The sequence below is a fragment of the Suncus etruscus genome, chromosome 11, assembly GCF_024139225.1.
Source record: "Suncus etruscus isolate mSunEtr1 chromosome 11, mSunEtr1.pri.cur, whole genome shotgun sequence".
In the NCBI taxonomy this organism is placed as follows: Eukaryota; Metazoa; Chordata; class Mammalia; order Eulipotyphla; family Soricidae; genus Suncus; species Suncus etruscus.
In genome coordinates this window covers 74,128,411-74,148,079 of record NC_064858.1, presented here as the reverse complement: position 1 = coordinate 74,148,079, position 19,669 = coordinate 74,128,411, and the positions used below count along the sequence as shown (strand labels likewise).

Below are 19,669 nucleotides of genomic sequence, written 5' to 3'. Positions count from 1 at the left end.
GTTACTGAAATAGCTCCTGCAGGCACGGGGGACCATATGGGACTATGGGACACTGGGATTCGAACCAGCCACCTTTGGTCCTGGATCGGCTGCTAACAAGGCAAGCGCTGCTGTGCTATCTGTCCGGGCCGACTATATGCTTTTAAATTCAGTCAGTTGGGTACCTCCCACAAAATTTCCCTGAGATAGTAAAAAATAACTTATACTAACAAAAATGCACACCATTTTCATGGGTTACAAAACTAAATCACCTGCTGAGCTAGGTGATTGAAACTATGTAACAGTATGTGAAAAGGCACAAACAAAAGGCCAAGTTCAATCCCTGTTAAATTCGACCCTTCATGTTGCCCCCAGTGTAGCCTGATAAAACCTCCAAGCCCTGCTGGTTCTTAATATCTTTTTTTTTTTTAGCACTATATATCGTAAAACTCAACTTTCCAGTTGATCTGTATTTAACACAACTCCAAGAAAAATCTTAGGGTTGCCTTTTTTTTTTTTTTTTTGGCATCATTTAGGATAAGCATCCTAAAAATATCATGGAAATGTAAATGATAAAAGATAAGCCCCATGGGACCGGAGAGACAGCATGGAGGTAGTGCATTTGTCTTGCCTGCAGAAGGTTGTGGTTCGAATCCGGCATCCCATATGGTTCCCCGAGCCTGCCAGGAGCGATTTCTGAGCATAGAGCTAGAAATTACCCCTGAGCCCTGCCGGGTGTTTCTCCAAAACCCAAAACCAAAACCAAACCAAACCAAACAAAAAAAAGAAAAGAAAAGAAAAGTAAACCCATGGGGCCAGAGCTGTGGTGCAAGCAAGTAGGCATTTGCCTTGCAAGCACTAATCTAGGACAAACCGTGGTTCCATCCCCCCACGTCCTATATGGTACCCCAAGCCAGGAGCGATTTCTGAGCGCATAGCCAGGAATAACTCCTGAGCATCACTGGGTGTGGCCAAAAAACTCAAAAAAAACAAAAACAAAAATAAACCTAAACATATATAGGCAACTAATTTTCAGAAATACAAAGGCAACTTAGGTGGTCTTCTAAAGAATGGTGCCAAAACATACAGACCTCTTTGACCTAAATATAAACATTTAAATCAAAAATTGTATTTCAAAGAGGTGAACAAAGCTTATGTTCAATTTCTGACAGCAGTGTGCTGGGAGCAATGACTGAGCTGCTAGTTGTGATCCAAAACTGAAGGAAAGGAATGGAAAGGAAAGGGAAACATAAGAAAGAAAAGCTTTTGTAACCTGGGTAAGGAAAAGATTTCTTAGATAATAACAACAAAAGCATAAGCATAAAAGAAAACAATGAAGAAAAAAAAAGAAAGAAAACAATGACTTTTAATCCTCCAAAATTTTACAGTTCTGGTGAACTTAAAGTGAGATAAGGACAGTGATAGATGGTCTCTCGGGTATTCTGGTACTAGTAAAGATTCTGTAGTTATATTTTAGAACAATAAACATTAACACTATTATAACATTACCTACAGGGATTTCAAACTCAATTTACCTGGGGGCCGTAGGAGGCAAAGTTGGGGTGATCCTTGAGTGTAAAGTCAGTAGTAAGCCGTGAACATTTGGGGTGTGTGTGACCCAAACGACTAAAACAAAACAAAAAAAGATAGGGCAGGGCCACAAAATGTTGTATGGAGGGCCGTTGGCAGCCCGTGGGCCACGAGTTTGAGACCCCTGATCCTAAATTAAAATGTCTTTTTTTTTTTTTTTTTTTTTTTTTTGAGTTTTTGGGTCACACCTGGTGATGCTTAGGAGTTACTCCTGGCTGTGCTCAGGAATTGCTCCTGGCAGTCATAGCAGACCATATGGGATGCTGGGATTTGAACCAACGTTTGTCCTGGATTGGCTGCATGCAAGACAAATGCCTTGCTATCTCTCCCACCCCTAAAATACTTTTTGGTTTTTGGGTCACACCCGGCAGTGCTCAGTGGTTACTTCTGGCTCTATGCTCAGAAATCGCCCCTGGCAGGCACAGGGGACCATATGGAATGCCGGGATTCGAACCGCTGTCCTTCTGCATGAAAGGCAAATGCCTTACCTCCATGCTATCTCTCCAGCATGGAGAACGCTTCATGTCCAAATAGGGAACGCTTCACGAATCATCGTTGCACAGAGGCCATGCTAATCTTCTCTGTATCGTTCCAATTTTAGTATTTGTGCTGCCGAAGCGAGCACCCTAAAATATTTTTTTATAATTAAAGAAGGGAGCGTGGGGATGTGATTGCATCACAAAGTTCAAGCATGCATATAATTTGAGTTTGATCCCAATTAACTTCCCCATATACTCGACACACACAATAAACATGGTTGTTGTCTCAACATAAATTTTTTTTAGGGGGAATCAGTGATAGTTCAGCAGTTCATCAGTAGTAGTACTATATGCTTCCCTTACACATGGCCTACCTGGGTTGAATCCCCCACATCCATATGGTCACCCAAGCCAATGAGGAAGGAGTATGATGCCTGTGACAGCTGCTGAGGTAGTAGTCATGGTAGTACTAGTGCCTGTGGTAGAGCCATAGAGCCACAGAAAGCAGGCAGTGGCAGGGTCAGGGCCACCTGACCTGGAATCCGCCAGATAAGCTGGTGCTGGCAATCCAAGTCATAGACATTGCCAGATGGTTCAATGTCTGGAATGGTTGTGGATTTATCAACAAGAATGACGCCAGGGAGATGCGGTAGAGGTCCCTTCAGGTGGGACAGAACCAAGCAGTGAAGGGGAGAGATCTAAAGACTGGACAACTCAGTGTCTCATTGGAAGTTAGATATTCCATTGGCTGCAAATAGAAACAATGAGCAAGAAAACTACTTTGAAGTAGAAAGCTTGTCTCTGGGGAGGTGAGGAATAGGTCAGGGTACAGTGGTGGAGAAAAGAGGTCTGTCACTCTGAAGGAGACAGAAATCTGAAGGTAAGTATGTCAGAGGCAGACTGGGTGACAAATGTTTATTGGTGAAAGGAAGTGGTCAGTGGAAGGGATTGGTGTTGGAATATTGTATGACTGAAATCCAACTATAAATAACTTTGTAATTTTGAAATTCATGGTGATTCGATTTAAAAAAAGACAAAAACAAGGGCTGGAGAGAGAGCTCAATGGGCTGAGCACATCCAAAGCATTATTTACATGTGGCAATCCCTTTTCATCCCAGATACCACATAGTACCCTGAGAAACTCCCAAGAACATAATAGTAGTAGCTCCAGCACCATTGGTTTTGGCTTCCAGTCAAAAGACAAAAATAGCAAACAACAAAAGTTAAATATTCCTGCTCTGTAAATGTGACTCAGTGGTAGAGCACCAGACTTGGAGGCAGTGTGATCATGAGTGAAATAGTCAACAGTGATCCTTGGTACCATGTAACAAGCTTGCACTCTGATGCACCACAACCCCAAACATTGCAAAAGTGGGAAAAAAGGAAAGGGAAGGGGGAAAAATGCAAATGTTTGCATAACTTATTCTGGCTATTCTGCATTTAGGTGTTAACCCAGAAATGAAAACATTAGTCTAAAGATTGATACACAAAAGTTTGTAAGTAGGTAAACAAGTTTAAAGTAATTGTATTACAATATGGAACCATTTTCAAAAATAAAACATTGATATAGTGAATTTCTAATTATGCCAAGTGGACAAAATGGAACCAAAAGGGAGTATATGTTATATGATTTCTTTATGTCAAGTCCTTGGAAATACGAATTAATGTACAGTGATAAATAGATCAAGTGCTGCCAGGACAAGGGGGAAGGCAGAAGACAAGGTTTATGTGGGGCAAAGGATACTTGGATTTTGGAAATGTTTGCTGTTTGGGAAAATTGTTTTTCGGGGGTGACACATCTGATGTTGCTTGGGGCTGGCTCCTGGCTCTGAGTTCAGGGATCACTTAGGGGACCAAATAGGGTGTGTGGGGGGATTGAACCCAGGTCAACTTGCAAAGCAAGCTCCTGCTGTACTAGTGCTCTGGCCCCATGTTCATTGTTGTGATGTTTAAATATATACATATTGTTAAAACTTAGCAAGTTTGAAACATGGCATATGATATGGAACAGCAACAAACTTTCAACACTGAAAGAATTCTCAGTTCTCATCACACTTAGCCAGGATGAGCACATACATGTGAAAACAATAAATTTAGGATAGGAGTGGAGAGATAGACAATGCAGGGTAGGTAGGACATCTCCTTTGCATGAGACCAGCTGGGTTCTGTCCCTTAGCACAGAACTAGAAGTAAACCCTGAACAATACCAGGTGTGGCTCCAAAACAAAAACAAAAAAAAATTAAAAAAAAAAAAAAAAAAGGATGGGATGGGGCTGGAACAATAATTTTATAGTTAGGAGGGTGTTTACCTTGTATGCAGCTGACTGGGGTTTGATGTCTGGCATCCCATATGGTCCCCCTAGCACAACCCGGAGTTACTCCTGAAAATCACTGGGTGTGGCCCAAAAACCAGAAAGGGGGAATAGGGAGATAGTTCAAAGAGTTGGCATGCATCTGGAAAGCCCCAGGTATAATTCCTGGCACCAAATGGTTTTCCAGGCACCACAAAAGTAGCTCTAGAGCATAGCCCAAAACCAGGAAGAAGAAAGAAAATGAGAAATGGTAGGACTTCAAGGTAGATTTATACTTATGGTTAATGTTGAAATAAAATGCTGGTGGATAAGGATTACCCTGACATGCTTTGAGCACAAACCTGGCAGGCTCTGCCACCTGTGATTTTTCCAGGGTTGCCAGCTGTTTTAAGTTACACTTCAACCAGGTGTGTTCTAGCACTACGAAAAGGGTGTGGGTGCCATGGTTAATCAACCCCTGTAAGCACTGTAGGGACCTCTGCAGAGAGCCACAACTGTAACTTGGGCACCTCAGTTAGGTATTGGAGCCCTGGTGAGCACTGGAAGCCTCCCCATTGGTGTTCAGGGGTCCTGACATAACTCCTAGTAATAATGACAAGTGTGGTTATTTGGAAGCCAAAGGGTGCTAGGAATCAGACATGGTATCTCACAAATAAAAGTCATGTGCTCCTCCCCTTGATTTCCCTAGCCCTAGTCTTACATATTTTCAATAATTAACTATCTGGTTATTGATTCTATCTTTTACATGTGAAATGCATAGTACATAGTATTGAATTAAGTAGATGTCTGTAGTATATTCTCCAGTAGTTTGGAAAATATGACCCTAGATCATGGCAGCAGTTTCGATGACCTTTTTTTTTTAAATTAGGTCTTGTTATTGAGGGATAACTCCATGAAAGTTTGAATTTGGAGCTTAAAAACATTGGTGTTGGGAGCTAGGGCAATAGTACAACAAGGAGAGCAATTGCCTTGTATATGGACCACCTGATTGACCTGGGTTTGACCTCCAGTACCCATATACTTCCCTGAGCAATGCCTGGAATGACTCCCTGAGCACAGAGTCCAGAGTAATTCCTGAGTACTACCAGGTGTGACCCCAAAACAACCCCCAAAATGTTGATGTTAAAGTTTACCCTAATTATTCCTTAAGTATTTGAAGCACTTTATTAATCATGTTAACTTTGGGAACAGGCTGTTTTTTCCATTTGATTTTTATTCAGTAAATATTGGAGACCTCAAGTCCAACATTTCCAGTGTATTGACAAGTTAATGTAACTTACCTTATTTTAATGTCATTATCATGTGTAAGAAATTGAGTGTTTAGTTTACTGGTTTACCTTTGTATATAATTTCCTTCATAAATTATTTTTTCTTTTTTAAAATTTAGATAATAAGGGATATGTGTGGAGTCAAGGACATGACATGCACAGACATGAGTAGTTTTTTATAGTTTTTTATAGTTATTGATTCAAAATAATTAGCTTTGAATTAGACTATGTTATAAGAAGGTAAGATAAATATTCTGATTTCCTTTTCCTGGACCTCTGTTTTCCCTGCCTTATTTTTATTTTTGTTTCTTTAGCTTTCAGATACTGTTTACTCTTTGCTTTTTGTTTCGGAACACCCAGTGCTGCTCAGAGTTAACTCCTGATTCTATACTCAGGGATTAAACTTTAGCTGTATGTAAGGCAATTGCATCAATCCATAAAAATATTGGTCTTGGGGCCCGGGAGATAGCACAGCAGTGTTTGCCTTGCAAGCAGCCGATCCAGGACCTAAGGTGGTTGGTTTGAATCCCGGCATCCCACATGGTCCCCTGTGCCTGCCAGGAGCTATTTCTGAGCAGATAGCCAGGAGTAACCCCTGAGCATAGCCGGGTGTGGCCCCACCAAAACAAACAAACAAACAAAAAAGCTATATATGTCTTCTTTCTTTCTTTCTTTCTTTCTTTTTTTTTTTTTTTTTTGGTTTTTGGGTCACACCCGGCAGTGCTCAGGGGTTACTCCTGGCTGTCTGCTCAGAAATCGCTCCTGGCAGGCACGGGGGACCATATGGGACGCCGGGATTTGAACCACGGACCTTCTGCATGAAAGGCAAACACCTTACCTCCATGCTATCTCTCCGGCCCCTCTTTCTTTCTTTCTTTCTTTCTTTCTTTCTTTCTTTCTTTCTTTCTTTCTTTCTTTCTTTCTTTCTTTCTTTCTTTCTTTCTTTCTTTCTTTCTTTCTTTCTTTCTTTCTGTCTTTCTTTCTTTCTTTCTTTCTTTCTTTCTTTCTTTCTTTCTTTCTTTCTTTCTTTCTTTCTTTCTTTCTTTCTCTCTCTCTCTCTCTCTCTCTCTCTCTCTCTCTTTCCTCTTCCCTCCCTCCCTCCCTCCCTCCCTCCCTCCCTCCCTCCCTCCCTCCCTCCCTCCCTTCCTTCCTTCCTTCCTTCCTTCCTTCCTTCCTTCCTTCCTTCCTTCCTTCCTTCCTTCCTTCCTTCATTTTTGGGTCACACCCGGCTGTGCTCAGAGGTTACTCCTGGCTGTACACTCAGAAATCGCTCCTGACAGGCTCGGGGGACTATATGGGATGTCAGGATTCTAACCACCGACCTTCTGCATGCAAGGCAAATGCCTTATCTCCATGCTATCTGTCCGGCCCCAAATATTGGTTTTTCTTTTTTTTTTTTTTATCTTTATTTAAACACCGTGATTACAAACATGATTATAGTTGTATGATTACAGTCATGTAAAGAGCACCCCCCTTCACCGGTGCAACATTCCCACCACCAATTTCCCAGATCTCCCTCCTCCCTACCCCCCTACACCTGTACTCGAGACAGGCTTTCTACTTCCCTCATTCATTCACATTTTATGATAGTTTTCAGTGTAGTCATCTCTGCAACTGCACTCATCACTCTATGTGATGAGCTGCATGTCCTGAGCTGCACCTACCAGCCCTCATCTCTCTTGTCTCTGAGATACTGTTAAAAATGTCCTTCATTTTTCTTAAAGCCCATAGATGAGTGAAACCATTCTGCGTCTTTCTTTCGTCTTTCTCTCTCCCTAAATATTGGTTTTTCTAAAGAAAAAATTATTAAAGGAAATAAAACGAAGGTATTAAGAACTGAACTCTTTTTGTTGTTGTTTTTGTTTGTTTTTGGGTCACACCTGGCAGTGCTCAGGGGTCACTCCTGTCTCTACACTCAGAAATTGCCCCTGGCAGTCACGGGGGACCTTATGGGATGCTGGGATTTGAACCACCATCCTTCTGGACGCAAGGCACCTTACCTCCATGCTATCTCTTCGGCCCCAAGAACTTGAATCTTAAATTTAAGTAGCTTTCATCCACATTTTAGTTGTGCTGTATTAAGTATTCTCCCAATTTGGCCCTGTATACTGTTTCTCTGGTGCTTTGCTATTGTGCATACATGATTTCCACATGATAAATTACTTAAAGTACCAAAGATTGAACTTTTTCAAGTTTTTCTTTACAGGGGTTGTAGTATGTTCTTTTTACATTGGAGAAATTTTTTTTTTAATTTTAAGAATTTAATTTGGGGGATGGAGAGGTGGCACTAGAGGTAAGATGTCTGCCTTGCAAGCGCTAGCCAAGGAAGGACCAGGGTTCGATTCCCCAGCGTCCCATATGCTTCCCCCAAGCCAGGGGCAATTTCTGAGCCCTTAGCCAGGAGTAACCCCTGAGCATCAAACGGGTGTGGCCCAAAAAAGCAACAACAACAAAAAAAAATTGGGGCCGGAGAAGTAGCACAGTGGTGTTTGCCTTGCTAGCAGCCGTCCCGGGACCAAAGGTGGTTGGCTCAAATCCCTGCGTCCCATATGGTCCGTGCCTGCCAGGACCTATTCCTGAGCAGATAGCCATGAGTAACCCCTGAGCACCGCTGGGTGTGGCCCAAACAACAACAACAACAACAAAAAGAATTTAATTTAATTTAGTTTTTTTGTTTTTTGGTTTTTTTTTTTTTTTGTTTTTTGGTTTTTGGTTTTTGGGCCACACCCAGTAACGCTCAGGGGTTACTCCTGGCTATGCGCTCAGAAGTTGCTCCAGGCTTGGGGGACCATATGGGACACCGGGGGATCGAACCACGGTCCGTCCAAGGCTAGCACAGGCAAGGCAGGCACCTTACCTTTAGCGCCACCGCCCGGCCCCAATTTAATTTAGTTTTGAGGCCGGAGCAATAGCACAGCAGTAGGGCATTTGCCTTGCACACTGCTGACCTGGGTTTGATCCCCAGGATCCCATATGGTCCTTCGAGCCAGCCAGGAGCAATTTCTGAGTGTAGAGCCAGGAGTAATTCCTGAGTGCTGCTGGGTGTGGTCCAAAACAACAAAGTTTTGTCACAGACTGAGCAAAATGGGTGCTTTACTATATTTCTTGAGAAAAATGCGTAATTTTTGATGGACTTTCTTTTAACAAGTTTTATGATGTGACTTTTTTTTTGGAGGGATGTCACACCCGGCAGTGCTCAGGGGTTATTCCTGGCTCCAGGCTCAGAAATTGCTCCTGGCAGGCACGGGAGACCATATGGGACGCCGGGATTCGAACCGATGACCTTTTCTGCATGAAAGGCAAACGCCTTACCTCCATGCTATCTCTCCGGCCCCTATGATGTGACTTTTATTAGAAATCACATTTATATTCAGTTAAATAGAAGCTCATGATTACTAATGGCTAAAGATACTTGGTACATATACACCGTGGAATATTATGCAGCCATCAGGAGAGATGAAGTCATGAATTTTTTTCTATACATGAAAACTATTATGCTGAGTGAATTAAGTCAGAGGGAGAGAGACACAGAATAGTATCACTCATCTGTGGGTTTTAAGAAAAATAAAGGACTGGAGAGATAGCACAGAGGTATGGCATTTGCCTTGCATGCAGAAGGATGGTGGTTCAAATCCCTGCATCCCTATGGTCCCCAAGCCTGCCAAGAGTGATTGCTGAGCGTAGAGCCAGGAATGATCCCTGAGCACTGCTGGATGTGATCCAAAAACCAAAAGCCAAAAAACAAAAAGGAAAGAAAAATAAAAGACATTATTGTAACAATGCCCAGAGACAATAGAGATGAGGACCAGATCATGGTATGAAGCTCACCACAAGAGTGGTGAGTGCAGTTAGAGAAATAACTACTAACAACTATCATGACAATGGTAGTGAGTGAGTGAAGTAGAATGCCTGTCTCGAAAACAGGTGGGGGAGTAGGGAGTGGAGAGCTTTGGTGGTGGGAATGTTGCACTGGTGAAGGGGGTATTCTTTTTATGACTGAAACCCAATTACAAACATGTTTGTAATCATGGTGCTTAAAGATAGTTTAAAAAATTATCTCTTGGGCCAGAGAGATAACATGGAGGTAGGGCATTTGCCTAGCATGCAGAAGGACAGTGGTTCGAATCTCAGCATCCCATATGGTCCCCTGAGCCTGCCAGCAGTGCTTTCTGAGCGTAGAGCTAGGAGTAATCCCTGAACGCTGCCGGGTGTGACCCCCACCTCCAAAAAAAAAATTAGCTCTTGGGTTGCAGGAGCAGGTAAGGTACTTGCTTATCTTGTTTGTATGTGACCAGCCCGGTCTGAAAATCCTTGGCATCCCATGTTTTCCCCAAACACTGCCAGGAATAACTCTTGAACATTGCTGAATCTGTGTGCCCCTCCCCATTATCTGTTTTTTGACTGTGGGAGGAGGCAACACCCAGTGGTTTTCCAGGAGTATACCTTGCTTTTTATTCAGGGATCACTCTTGGTGGTGCTTGGTGGACCGAAACATACATAGCATCAACATCAAGCCAGGGGTCTGTGGTTACAGCTACAACTAGGTTGAACTCTATTCTTCGAACTGTCTTTCTGACCCTGAGAGTTATTTGCAATAATTTCATTTTACTTTACTGATGAATGTAATGGTTATTTTCCATGAAAGGGGGGGGGCTAATACTTTGGAAACTATTTAAGGTGAAATATGTAAAATTGAATCAATTCAGTAGAAATAATGGGGATGGATGCAGATTTTGCTATTATTTTTGATTTATGGCCTAAATTTACAATTTAAATTTTGATAAACTGGGGCTGGCAAGGTGGCGCTAGAGGTAAGGTGTCTGCCTTGCAAGCGCTAGCCAAGGAAAGATCGCAACCCCTGTTCGATCCCCCGGTGTCCCATATGGTCCCCCCAAGCCAGGGGCAATTTCTGAGTGCTTAGCCAGGAGTAACCCCTGAGCATCAAACAGTGTGGCCCGAAAAACAAAAAAACAACAACAACAACAAAAAAAACAACAAAAAAAGAAATTTTGATAAACTGAATCATATTTTTTTAATAAATAACTGAAGTATGATTTATACTGGCATATTTGTAGAAGTACTACTCGTGCCCTTTTGAGTCATATCTAATTACCAGATTTCTGTCACTGCAGATTAGATTGGCCTGTTTTTAAAAAAAAAATAAAGTAAGTATGTAGAAGTTGGCACTGTGGAGGGATTGGCCCTGATTCATTGTATGTCTGAAATCCAACTATGAAGGACTTTGTAAATCACAGTGGTTTTAATAAAATTAAATTATATTAAATTTTTTTTTAAAAACTTGTGAAGGCCCACCTACCTGGAAATATCAGATATAAACAAAAAATGACTTTCTGTGGGAAAAAATAAGTGTGTATTTTATGTTCTTGCATACCTTATACAGTGTGGGACATGTTTTTATCCAAACCCAGGAATTGTTCATGTTTGAATATTACTGCACTACATCTTAGCACACTATCATTATTTCTCCCCCCCCCCCTCCCCATCCCCATTATTTCTACTGAACTGTATGACACTTCTCTTAATAGCTTTAGTAGCTCCACACTTAGATTATATGATAGGGAGGACTGTGTTTCTAGGGGAACTGGAGTATAGCGAGTAGGGCGTTCCTTACACTCTACAAACCCTTGGCATTTGATATTCCCTAAACCTGCCAGAAGTTATTTCTGAGTGCGGAACCAGGAGTAACCCCAGGCCATTTCTAGGTGTGGCCCCAAAATAAAAGTGTAGGGCTTAGAGTGCCTGCTTTGCCTAGTATGGTCACTAGTTCAAATCTCTCCAGTGTCCCATATGCACCAAGTGTGAGCCTACTAGCTTTCTTTGAGCCTGGCTGCTGAGCCTGGCAGTCTAATCTGTGGTTCCTGGTGCTACAATTTCTAGGTAGGTGCATGTATGTGAGAGCACCACAGAAAAGAAGTGCTGAGACTGGGGGGAGAGAGTACAGAAGGTAGGATGTGTGCCTTGTATGCAGTTGACTCAAATTTGATCTCTGGCATCCCGTGTAGTTTTGAAGACCTCCAGGGGTGACCCCGGAGTGTAGAGCAAGATATAAATCCTGAGCATGACTGGGTGTGCCCTCAAAACACATCAAAACAAGGAGTGTGACCCTCAGCAAGTGCAGCTACTGAAACTGATGTACTAGCATCACCAGCAAGCAGAATGTGTGGCTTCTGTTGATCACAACTAGGAATGAGAAAACTCTGTTAGCATATGGCCAAGTCTGTCAGCATCATAAACTGATGTGCACTCCAGCAAGCACTACTGGCCAGACATATGTGCAACTCCCTGTTACAAAACAAAGGTGCATAGTTGGGGTAACGGACTTAAAAAGTGAGAAAATGTCAGTGGGGGAAGCAAGGGCATTACATCATTATTGTGGGTTGTGTCTTTTGTTGGTTTTAAAATAACTCACGGGCTCTCAGATAACTATGAAAATAATTCTATGAACTGTAATAGTTGTAACCACTGTCAGATATTTAGATTTATCTAATTATAATACATAGAAATATATGCTAGAATACTTCATTTAGTTTGTAGAACATGTAAATGCTTTGCCTCCAAATTGTTGCCCATGTTGCATAATTAACTTCTCACAGTTTGTGAGATAGTTTGAACAATAGTATAACTTTTGGGTATTATCCCTGAGTCTTGAGTTTCCTTTAGGGGGGGAGGGTTGGTTTTTTTGTTTTGTTTTGGGGTCATGCCTGGTGGTGCTCAGATGTTACTCCTGGATCTACGCTCAGAAATAGTCCTGGCAGGCTCTGGGACTATATGGGATGCCAGGAATCAAACTGGTCCATTCTGGATTGGCCAGTGCAAGGCAAATGCCCTACCTCTGTGCTATCTCTCCAGCCCCTTGAGTTTCCTTAATGCTACTTCTGTTTTTGTTGAAAATTGGACAGAAGAAACTAAAATTTGAGTGACTGTTTCATATTAGACTATAAGTATACTTTTCTTTCTCAATCTTTTTTCTTTTCTTTCTCAATCTTTCCTAGTCTTGAATAATTTGATATGAACAATTTTTTTTTATTTTTTTGGTTTTTGGGTCACACCCGGCAGCGCTCCAGGGTTACTCCTGGCTCTACGCTCAGAAATCGCTCCTGGTAGGCTCAGGGGACCATATGGGATGCCGGGATTCGAACCACTGACTCTGCATGTGAGTCAAACGCCTTATCTCCATGCTATCTTTCTGGCCCCAACTAGTTTGGAGAATTCAACAAGTGTATACTTATTAAAATTGCTACTGTTCTCACTAGATTTGTGGTTAAGAACACCTTCCATTATATTCTAGCCTTTACTTGAACTTCAGTTCCAGTTCAGTTAAGTGGTTTTTAAAAACTACTTAGTGTGAAGGTCCACCTCTACATACCTTCTGTATGCTCCTCCACCCTTCCAGGTGAGGTTAACCTCAACTGGCTCAGGCTGCCTTTTCAGAACTGGAAACTGATTTACCTCTTTTCTGGAAGCCTCTGTGCCTGACCTCTGCCATATTCACAGGTCCATATCTCCATTATGCAGCCACACTCTACTTATAATTTTACTCATTCCACTTTTCACATTTATACTTTCTGTTACTGTCAATATGGGTATGTAAGGAAAAGAGCAAAACACACCATACTCTCTCAGAAAAAAAACCATAGCCAGTGAACTAACAACAAAGATTCATCTTCAGGACAGTAATGCAAACAAGATGCATTTTCACTCATCCAGCTCAATGAGTGAAAACAATAACAAAGGCTACCTGTTTGTTTGTTTGGGGGTTTGGGGGATAGGCTACACCTGATAATGTTCAGGGGTTACTCCTGGCTCTGTTTTCAAGAATACTGAGGAATACTAAGGATTGAATCCAAGTCAGCTGCAAGTGCCGTGTGTGTGTGTGTGTGTGTGTGTGTGTGTGTGTGTGTGTGTGTGTTTAAATTAAACATCATGAAATACAGAATAAAACAGTTGATAGTTGGGTTTCAATCATACAGTGTTCCAACACTTCAGATTACTTCGAGTTTTGTGCTCTCAGGTATTACTCCTGGTATACTTGGGGAACCAAATGTGATGCAAGAGATTGGACCCAGATCAGCCGTGTGCAAGGCAAACACCTTCTCCCATATTATAGCTACAGCCTATTTTTTCCCTTTAAGCACCATGGTTTGTAATACTGTTACTGAAGGGGAATCATGATGTCACTTTACTTCCTTTTATTACCAGGTCATGTCTGGTCATTTCCACCAATTACTGTCATAGTAGTCCTTTCTCTATCCTAACTGCACCCTTCATCATATATTTTGTCTTAGTTTTAATCTGATAACTTTTTTTAATGTTCTGAGATGATCATTCTTTGTCCCCATAACTCATTTCATTCAACGTACTACTCTCCATGTCTATCCATTGATATGCAAATTTCATTTTTGCCTAACAGCTATTCCATTGTGTAGTTGTACCATGATTTCTTTATTCATTCATTGGTTCTCACACACTTACCAGTTTTTGGTTATTGTGAACAGTGCTACAATGAACATGAAAGTGCAGAGATTGGGCCGGCGAGGTGGCGCTAGAGGTAAGGTGCCTTGCAAGCACTAGCCAAAGGAAAGACCCCAGTTAGATCCCCCGGTGTCCCATATGGTTCCCCCAACTCAGGGGCAATTTCTAAGCACTTAGCCAGGTGTAACCCCTGAGCATCAAACGGGTGTGGCCGAAAAACCAAAAAAAAAAAAAAAAAAAAAAGAAAAAAAGTGCAGAGATACCTTTTCTACATTGTTTGGCAGGCCCTAGGGTATATTCCGAGGAGAGGTATTGTTGGGTCATAAGGTAGCTTATTTCTGTTTTTTTGAGGAATGCCCATATTGTCTTCCAAAAAGGTGGACCAATCGATGTTCCCACCAGCAGTTAATGAGAATCCCTTTCTCCCCACATCTATTCCCAGTACTGGTTGTTCTGGTTCTTTCTATTCTACACTAGTTGCTGTGGTGTGAAAGAATTATCTCATTGTCATTTTGGTTAGTATCTACCTGATGATTAATGATGTGGAACATTTTTTTTATGTGTCTTTTGGCAATTAGTATTTCTTCTTTGAGGAAGTTTCTGTTTATCTCTCTTTTTCGTTTTTTGTTTTTTTTTTTTGGGGGGGGGGTCACACCCGGCAGCGCTCAGAGGTTACTCCTGGCTCTATGCTCAGAAATATCTCCTGGCAGGCACGGGGGACTATATGAGACACCGGGATTTGAACCAACCACTTTAGGTCCTGGATTGGCTACTTGCAAGGCAAACACCGCTGTGCTATCTCTCCGGCCCTTCTTTTTTCTTTTTGGTTTTTGGTTTTTGGCTTATACCCGGGATGCTTAGAGGTTACTCCTGGCTATGTGCTCAGAAATCACTCCTGGCTTGGGGGACCATTTGGGACTTCTGGGGAATCCACAGAACCGCAGTCCATCCTAGATCAGTGGCATGCAAGGCAAATGCCCTACCGCTGCGCCACCGCTCTGGCCCCTCTCGTTTTTTTTTTAATGGAATTCATGGGGGTTTGGTGAATATTTTCTGATTCTGTGGGTGGTCTTTTATCCTGATTATGAGGTGCAGAAGCTTTTTAGTTTAAAGTAGTTTCATTTGTTTATCATTGCTTTCACTTGCTTGGTCAGTGGTTTTTTATATTTGAGTATTCCTTTATCCTCAATGTCAAGGAGAGTTCTATGTTTTCTTCTTATGGTTTCAGATCTGAAACAAGGTCTTTAATTCATTTTCGTTTGATTTGTGTGTATGGTGTTAAAAAGAGGTTTGAGTTTCTTTTCTTGCATGTAGCAGACCAGTTTTTCCAGCACCATTTGTTAAAGGACTTAACTCTGTAAAATCTCAGAGGATGACTTTACTGACATTATGTTGAGGATAATAAACTTTGGTACAGGCAGTCATCAAAGTCAAAGAAAATATGGTGGGCGGGGCACTTGCACTGTGTGACCTACCTTCATTCTCTGGCAGCCATCCATAATCCTCCAGCCTCCCCAGAAGTGGTCCCTGAATGCAAATCTAGGAGTAAGCCCTTAGCATCAGATATGTGTGCTCTCCTAAACAAAGAATTGAGAAAATTAAAATAAAAAGTGAGGGGCCAGAGTGATAGTGCAGTGATAGGATATTTGCCTTACAGGTTGTTGATTCAGGACGGACCTGGGTTTAATCCCCATCATCCTATCTGGTCCCCCAAGCCTGGAGCGATTTCTGAGCACATAACCAGGAGTAACTCCTGAGCGTCACCAGGTGTGGCCCCAAAACAAAACAAAACAAAGAACATAAAAAAAAAAAAGAACATCAAGTTAAAGACTCAATAGTGTTCCTATGTTCTTCATAGCACTGTTCATAATTGCCAAAATCAGAAAACAAACCAATAACAGATAATGTGGGAAAGGAAATTAGCATATTTACAAAGTGGAATACAATGCAGCTGTTAGGAAAAAATGAAGTCATGAAATTTGCTTATATACATGGATGGATATGGAGAGTATTATGCTGAGCGAAATGAGTTAGAGGGAAAGGAATAGATACGGAATGGTCACACTGATTTGTGGAATATTAAAAAAAAATGATGCTACGGTAATAGTATCCTGAGGCAATAAAGATGAGGGCCTGGAGGACCAATCCATGATATGAAGCTTGCCACAGCGGAGGGCAGTTAGGGCAGAGAAGGAACCACTATAACAATGATAGTTGGAAATGATCACTCTGAACAAGAACTGGGTGCTGAAGGTGATAAAAGCGATTGCAACCCACAGTGTCTTAAGAGACAGAGAATAATGTCTTCTACTGAGGCAGGAAGTGGGGAGGGTGGGAGAGAAACTGGATATTGGTGGTGGGAAATGTGCACTGGTGAAGGGTGTTGTACATTGCATGACTGAAACTCAATCATGAACAACATTAAAATTGTGGGGGGAAAAAAGACCTGTACTACGAGTAACTTTGTAACCATGGTATTTATTTTTATTTTTTGTTTAGTTTTGTTTTGGTCTCCTCTCCCCTCCCCTCCCCTCCCCTCCCCTCCTTAATAAGTTAACACATTCAGTTATTTGAAAGAAAATGTATTATGGTCAACTATGGGTTGCATTTTTAAATAAAAGGGGGTTTACATTCAAAGAAAAATTCAAATGATTCATTGCATCTCTAGGAGCCATAAGACAATGGAGTGGGGGCTGGTTCTGGAGAGATAGAATAGCTGATAAGACAAACACTAACCCAGATTCTATATCCTGGCACTCATAGCCTAAGCCTCCCAGGATTGATACTTGAGCATAGAGCCATGGGAAATCTCTGAGCAAGGCCAGATGTGTCGCTCTCTACCTATCTACCTATCTACACCTCCCCCCCCCCCAAAAAAAAAAGGGAACAACAACAACAACAAAACCCACATGCATGGTGGAAAAGTTCTTTAAAAAATGAAACACAGGGGCCGGGCGGTGGCGCTCGAGGTAAGGTGCCTGCCTTACCTGCGCTAGCCTAGGAGACGGACCGCGGTTCGATCCCCCGGCGTCCCATATGGTCCCCCAAGCCAGGAGCGACTTCTGAGCGCATAGCCAGGAGTAACCCCTGAGCGTCACCGGGTGTGGCCCAAAAACCAAAAAAAAAAAAAAAAAAAAAAAAAAAATGAAACACAGCCAAAGAGCACAACTCTGAAACGAACACCTCACCAAGTATACTTTATACTTAAGGAAGTATACTCTTCCTTAAGGAAGGAAGCAGAGCTTTATGGACAGGTTTCATAGTCTTAAAACCCATTTTCCAAAAAGCATTAAAGAAGTTTCCTTAAAAGACTGCAGCACTTTGTCTTGAGTATGGCATTCAATCATAGAGTTTATCATTGCCTACTACTACTAGATTAAGAAACAGCCTTTCATTCCTGGCTTGCTAATTCAGTTATGAATTGATGCTTTATTTATATTGGTGATTTTTTAAAAAATCCATTGAGATTTTTTCTTTGTTTGCTTTTGGTTTTGGGGTCACATTGACAGCACTCAGGGAATACTCCTAGCTCTGTGCTCAGAAATTGCTCCTGGTCGGGTCCGGAGAGATAGCACAGCGGTGTTTGCCTTGCAAGCAGTTAGTCCAGAACCTAAGGTGGTTGGTTCCAATCCCGGTGTCCCATATGGTCCCCCGTGCCTGCCAGGAGCTATTTCTGAGCAGATAGCCAGGAGTAACCCCTGAGCACCGCCAGGTGTGACCCAAAAACCAAAAACCAAAAACCAAAAAAAAAAAAAAAAAAAAAAAAAGAAAGAAAGAAAGAAATTGCTCCTGACAGGCTTGAGGGACCATATAGGATGTGGGATTCGAACCACCTTTCTTCTGCGTGCAAGGCATGCTATCTCTTCAGCCCCTCAATTGAGTTTTTTTTTTAATGTTTCTCAATTTAATAGAACATACAACTTAACAACAATTACAATTTGTTCTTTTATTGCCCTTAGTTCATTAGGTTCCACTTGGAAATCTTTGATTTCTTGTAGTTTCTAACTGTTCAATTTCCTTAAAACGATTGAGATTTTTAATGTTTTATGGATGCACCTATTATCTATAATACTTTTTGACAAAGCCAAAATTCTCTTATTAGGATGAAATGCGTTTTATAGGTTTATTTGTATTTTTTTATTTTTATTTTTTATTTTTATTTGGTTTTTGAGTCACACTTGGCAGTGCTCTATGCTCAGAAATCGCTCCTGGCAGGCTGGGTGGACCATATGGGATGCTGAAATTTGAACTACCGTCCTTCTACATGCAAGGCAAATGCTTTACCTCCATGCTATCTCTCCAGCGCCCCCCTCTTTAAATTTTTTATAGGAAGCAGTAAATTAGATTAATTACCCCATATAGTAGCCACCTGGAAGTTTTTTCTATTGCTTTTGTAGCATTGGTTGGATTGGCATTTGTGATGGTAGTAAAATAAATTAGATATCTCTGCAGCATATACTAGTATCGGATGCACTCATTCACCTATTCCTTGTATTGATGCTCCATGATAATATAGCACATCTGCTGGTGATTCTCCAGGAGTCAATTAATTTTTGCCTATTTTCTCATTTAGTCCAGCCTGGCTTAGAGACATCTCATGATGATGATAGGTGTGGGAACCTAGCCTTTAGGCTCCAGCTCCTTACACCTGTGCCAAACGAGCCACCTGCTCCAGACTTCCACTTTGGAGGATTAATTTTCAAATTTAATAAGAGTAATAACATTTATTGGAGAAGACAATGTGTGTGAAGGTTAGTTCTAAAAACATCTTTAGAAACACCTATGTAGTTTATATAAGGGACAGATTCAGTAGGAATGCTTTTCAGCCATCCAGTTTTGGGAAAATACGGAACTGATTAAGGTATTTAATTATTTTTATTTTATTATAATTTTGGGGGGTTGTTAGGGGTTAGTCCTGGCTCTGCACTCAGATATCACTCATGGCAGACTCGGGTAACCATATGAGATGCCAGGATTTGAACGTCCATCCTGGGTCAGGCACACACAAGCAAATGCCCTACCACTGTGCAATCCCTTTGCCTCCCCCCCTTTTTTTTTGAAGAATTAGTATTTTTATTTATTTATTTGGTTTTTAGGCCACACCCAATTGTGCTCAGGGATTACTCCTGGCTCTGCACTCAAAAATCACTCCTGGCAGGCTTGGGGTCCACATGGGCTACCAGGAATCAAACCCAGGTTCGTCCTGGGTTGGCCACATGCAAGGCAAACACCCTACCTCTGTGCTGCCGTTCCAGCCCCTTATTTATTTTTCTTAACTAACCTTTTTTTCTTAAGCCACATCTATCAGTGTGCCCAGTGCTTAAGAATCACTTCTGGTGCTATTCAGGAACCACATAAGGTGTAAGGATTAAACAAACCCAGGTTGGCTGTGTGCAAGGCAAGCACCCAACCCACTGTGCTATTGGTGCAGCCCAAGGCCATAATAATATTTTTGCTTATTTTGGGGGCCACACCTACTTGTGCTCAGGGTTTACTCCTGCCTCTTCATTTAGGACTTATTTCTGACAGTGGGGGTCCATATGGGAGG

General features: G+C 41.7%; 1 protein-coding gene and 1 pseudogene across 1 annotated transcript in view; one reads left to right on the top strand and one right to left on the bottom strand.

Moving 5' to 3' along the window:
* The window catches only part of LOC126022667 (cat eye syndrome critical region protein 2), a 137,235-nt gene that overhangs the window by 26,947 nt on the left and 90,619 nt on the right, over positions 1–19,669 (top strand). The gene's annotated exons all lie outside the window — the stretch shown is intronic.
* Positions 2,096–2,194, bottom strand: LOC126023679 (uncharacterized; annotated as a pseudogene).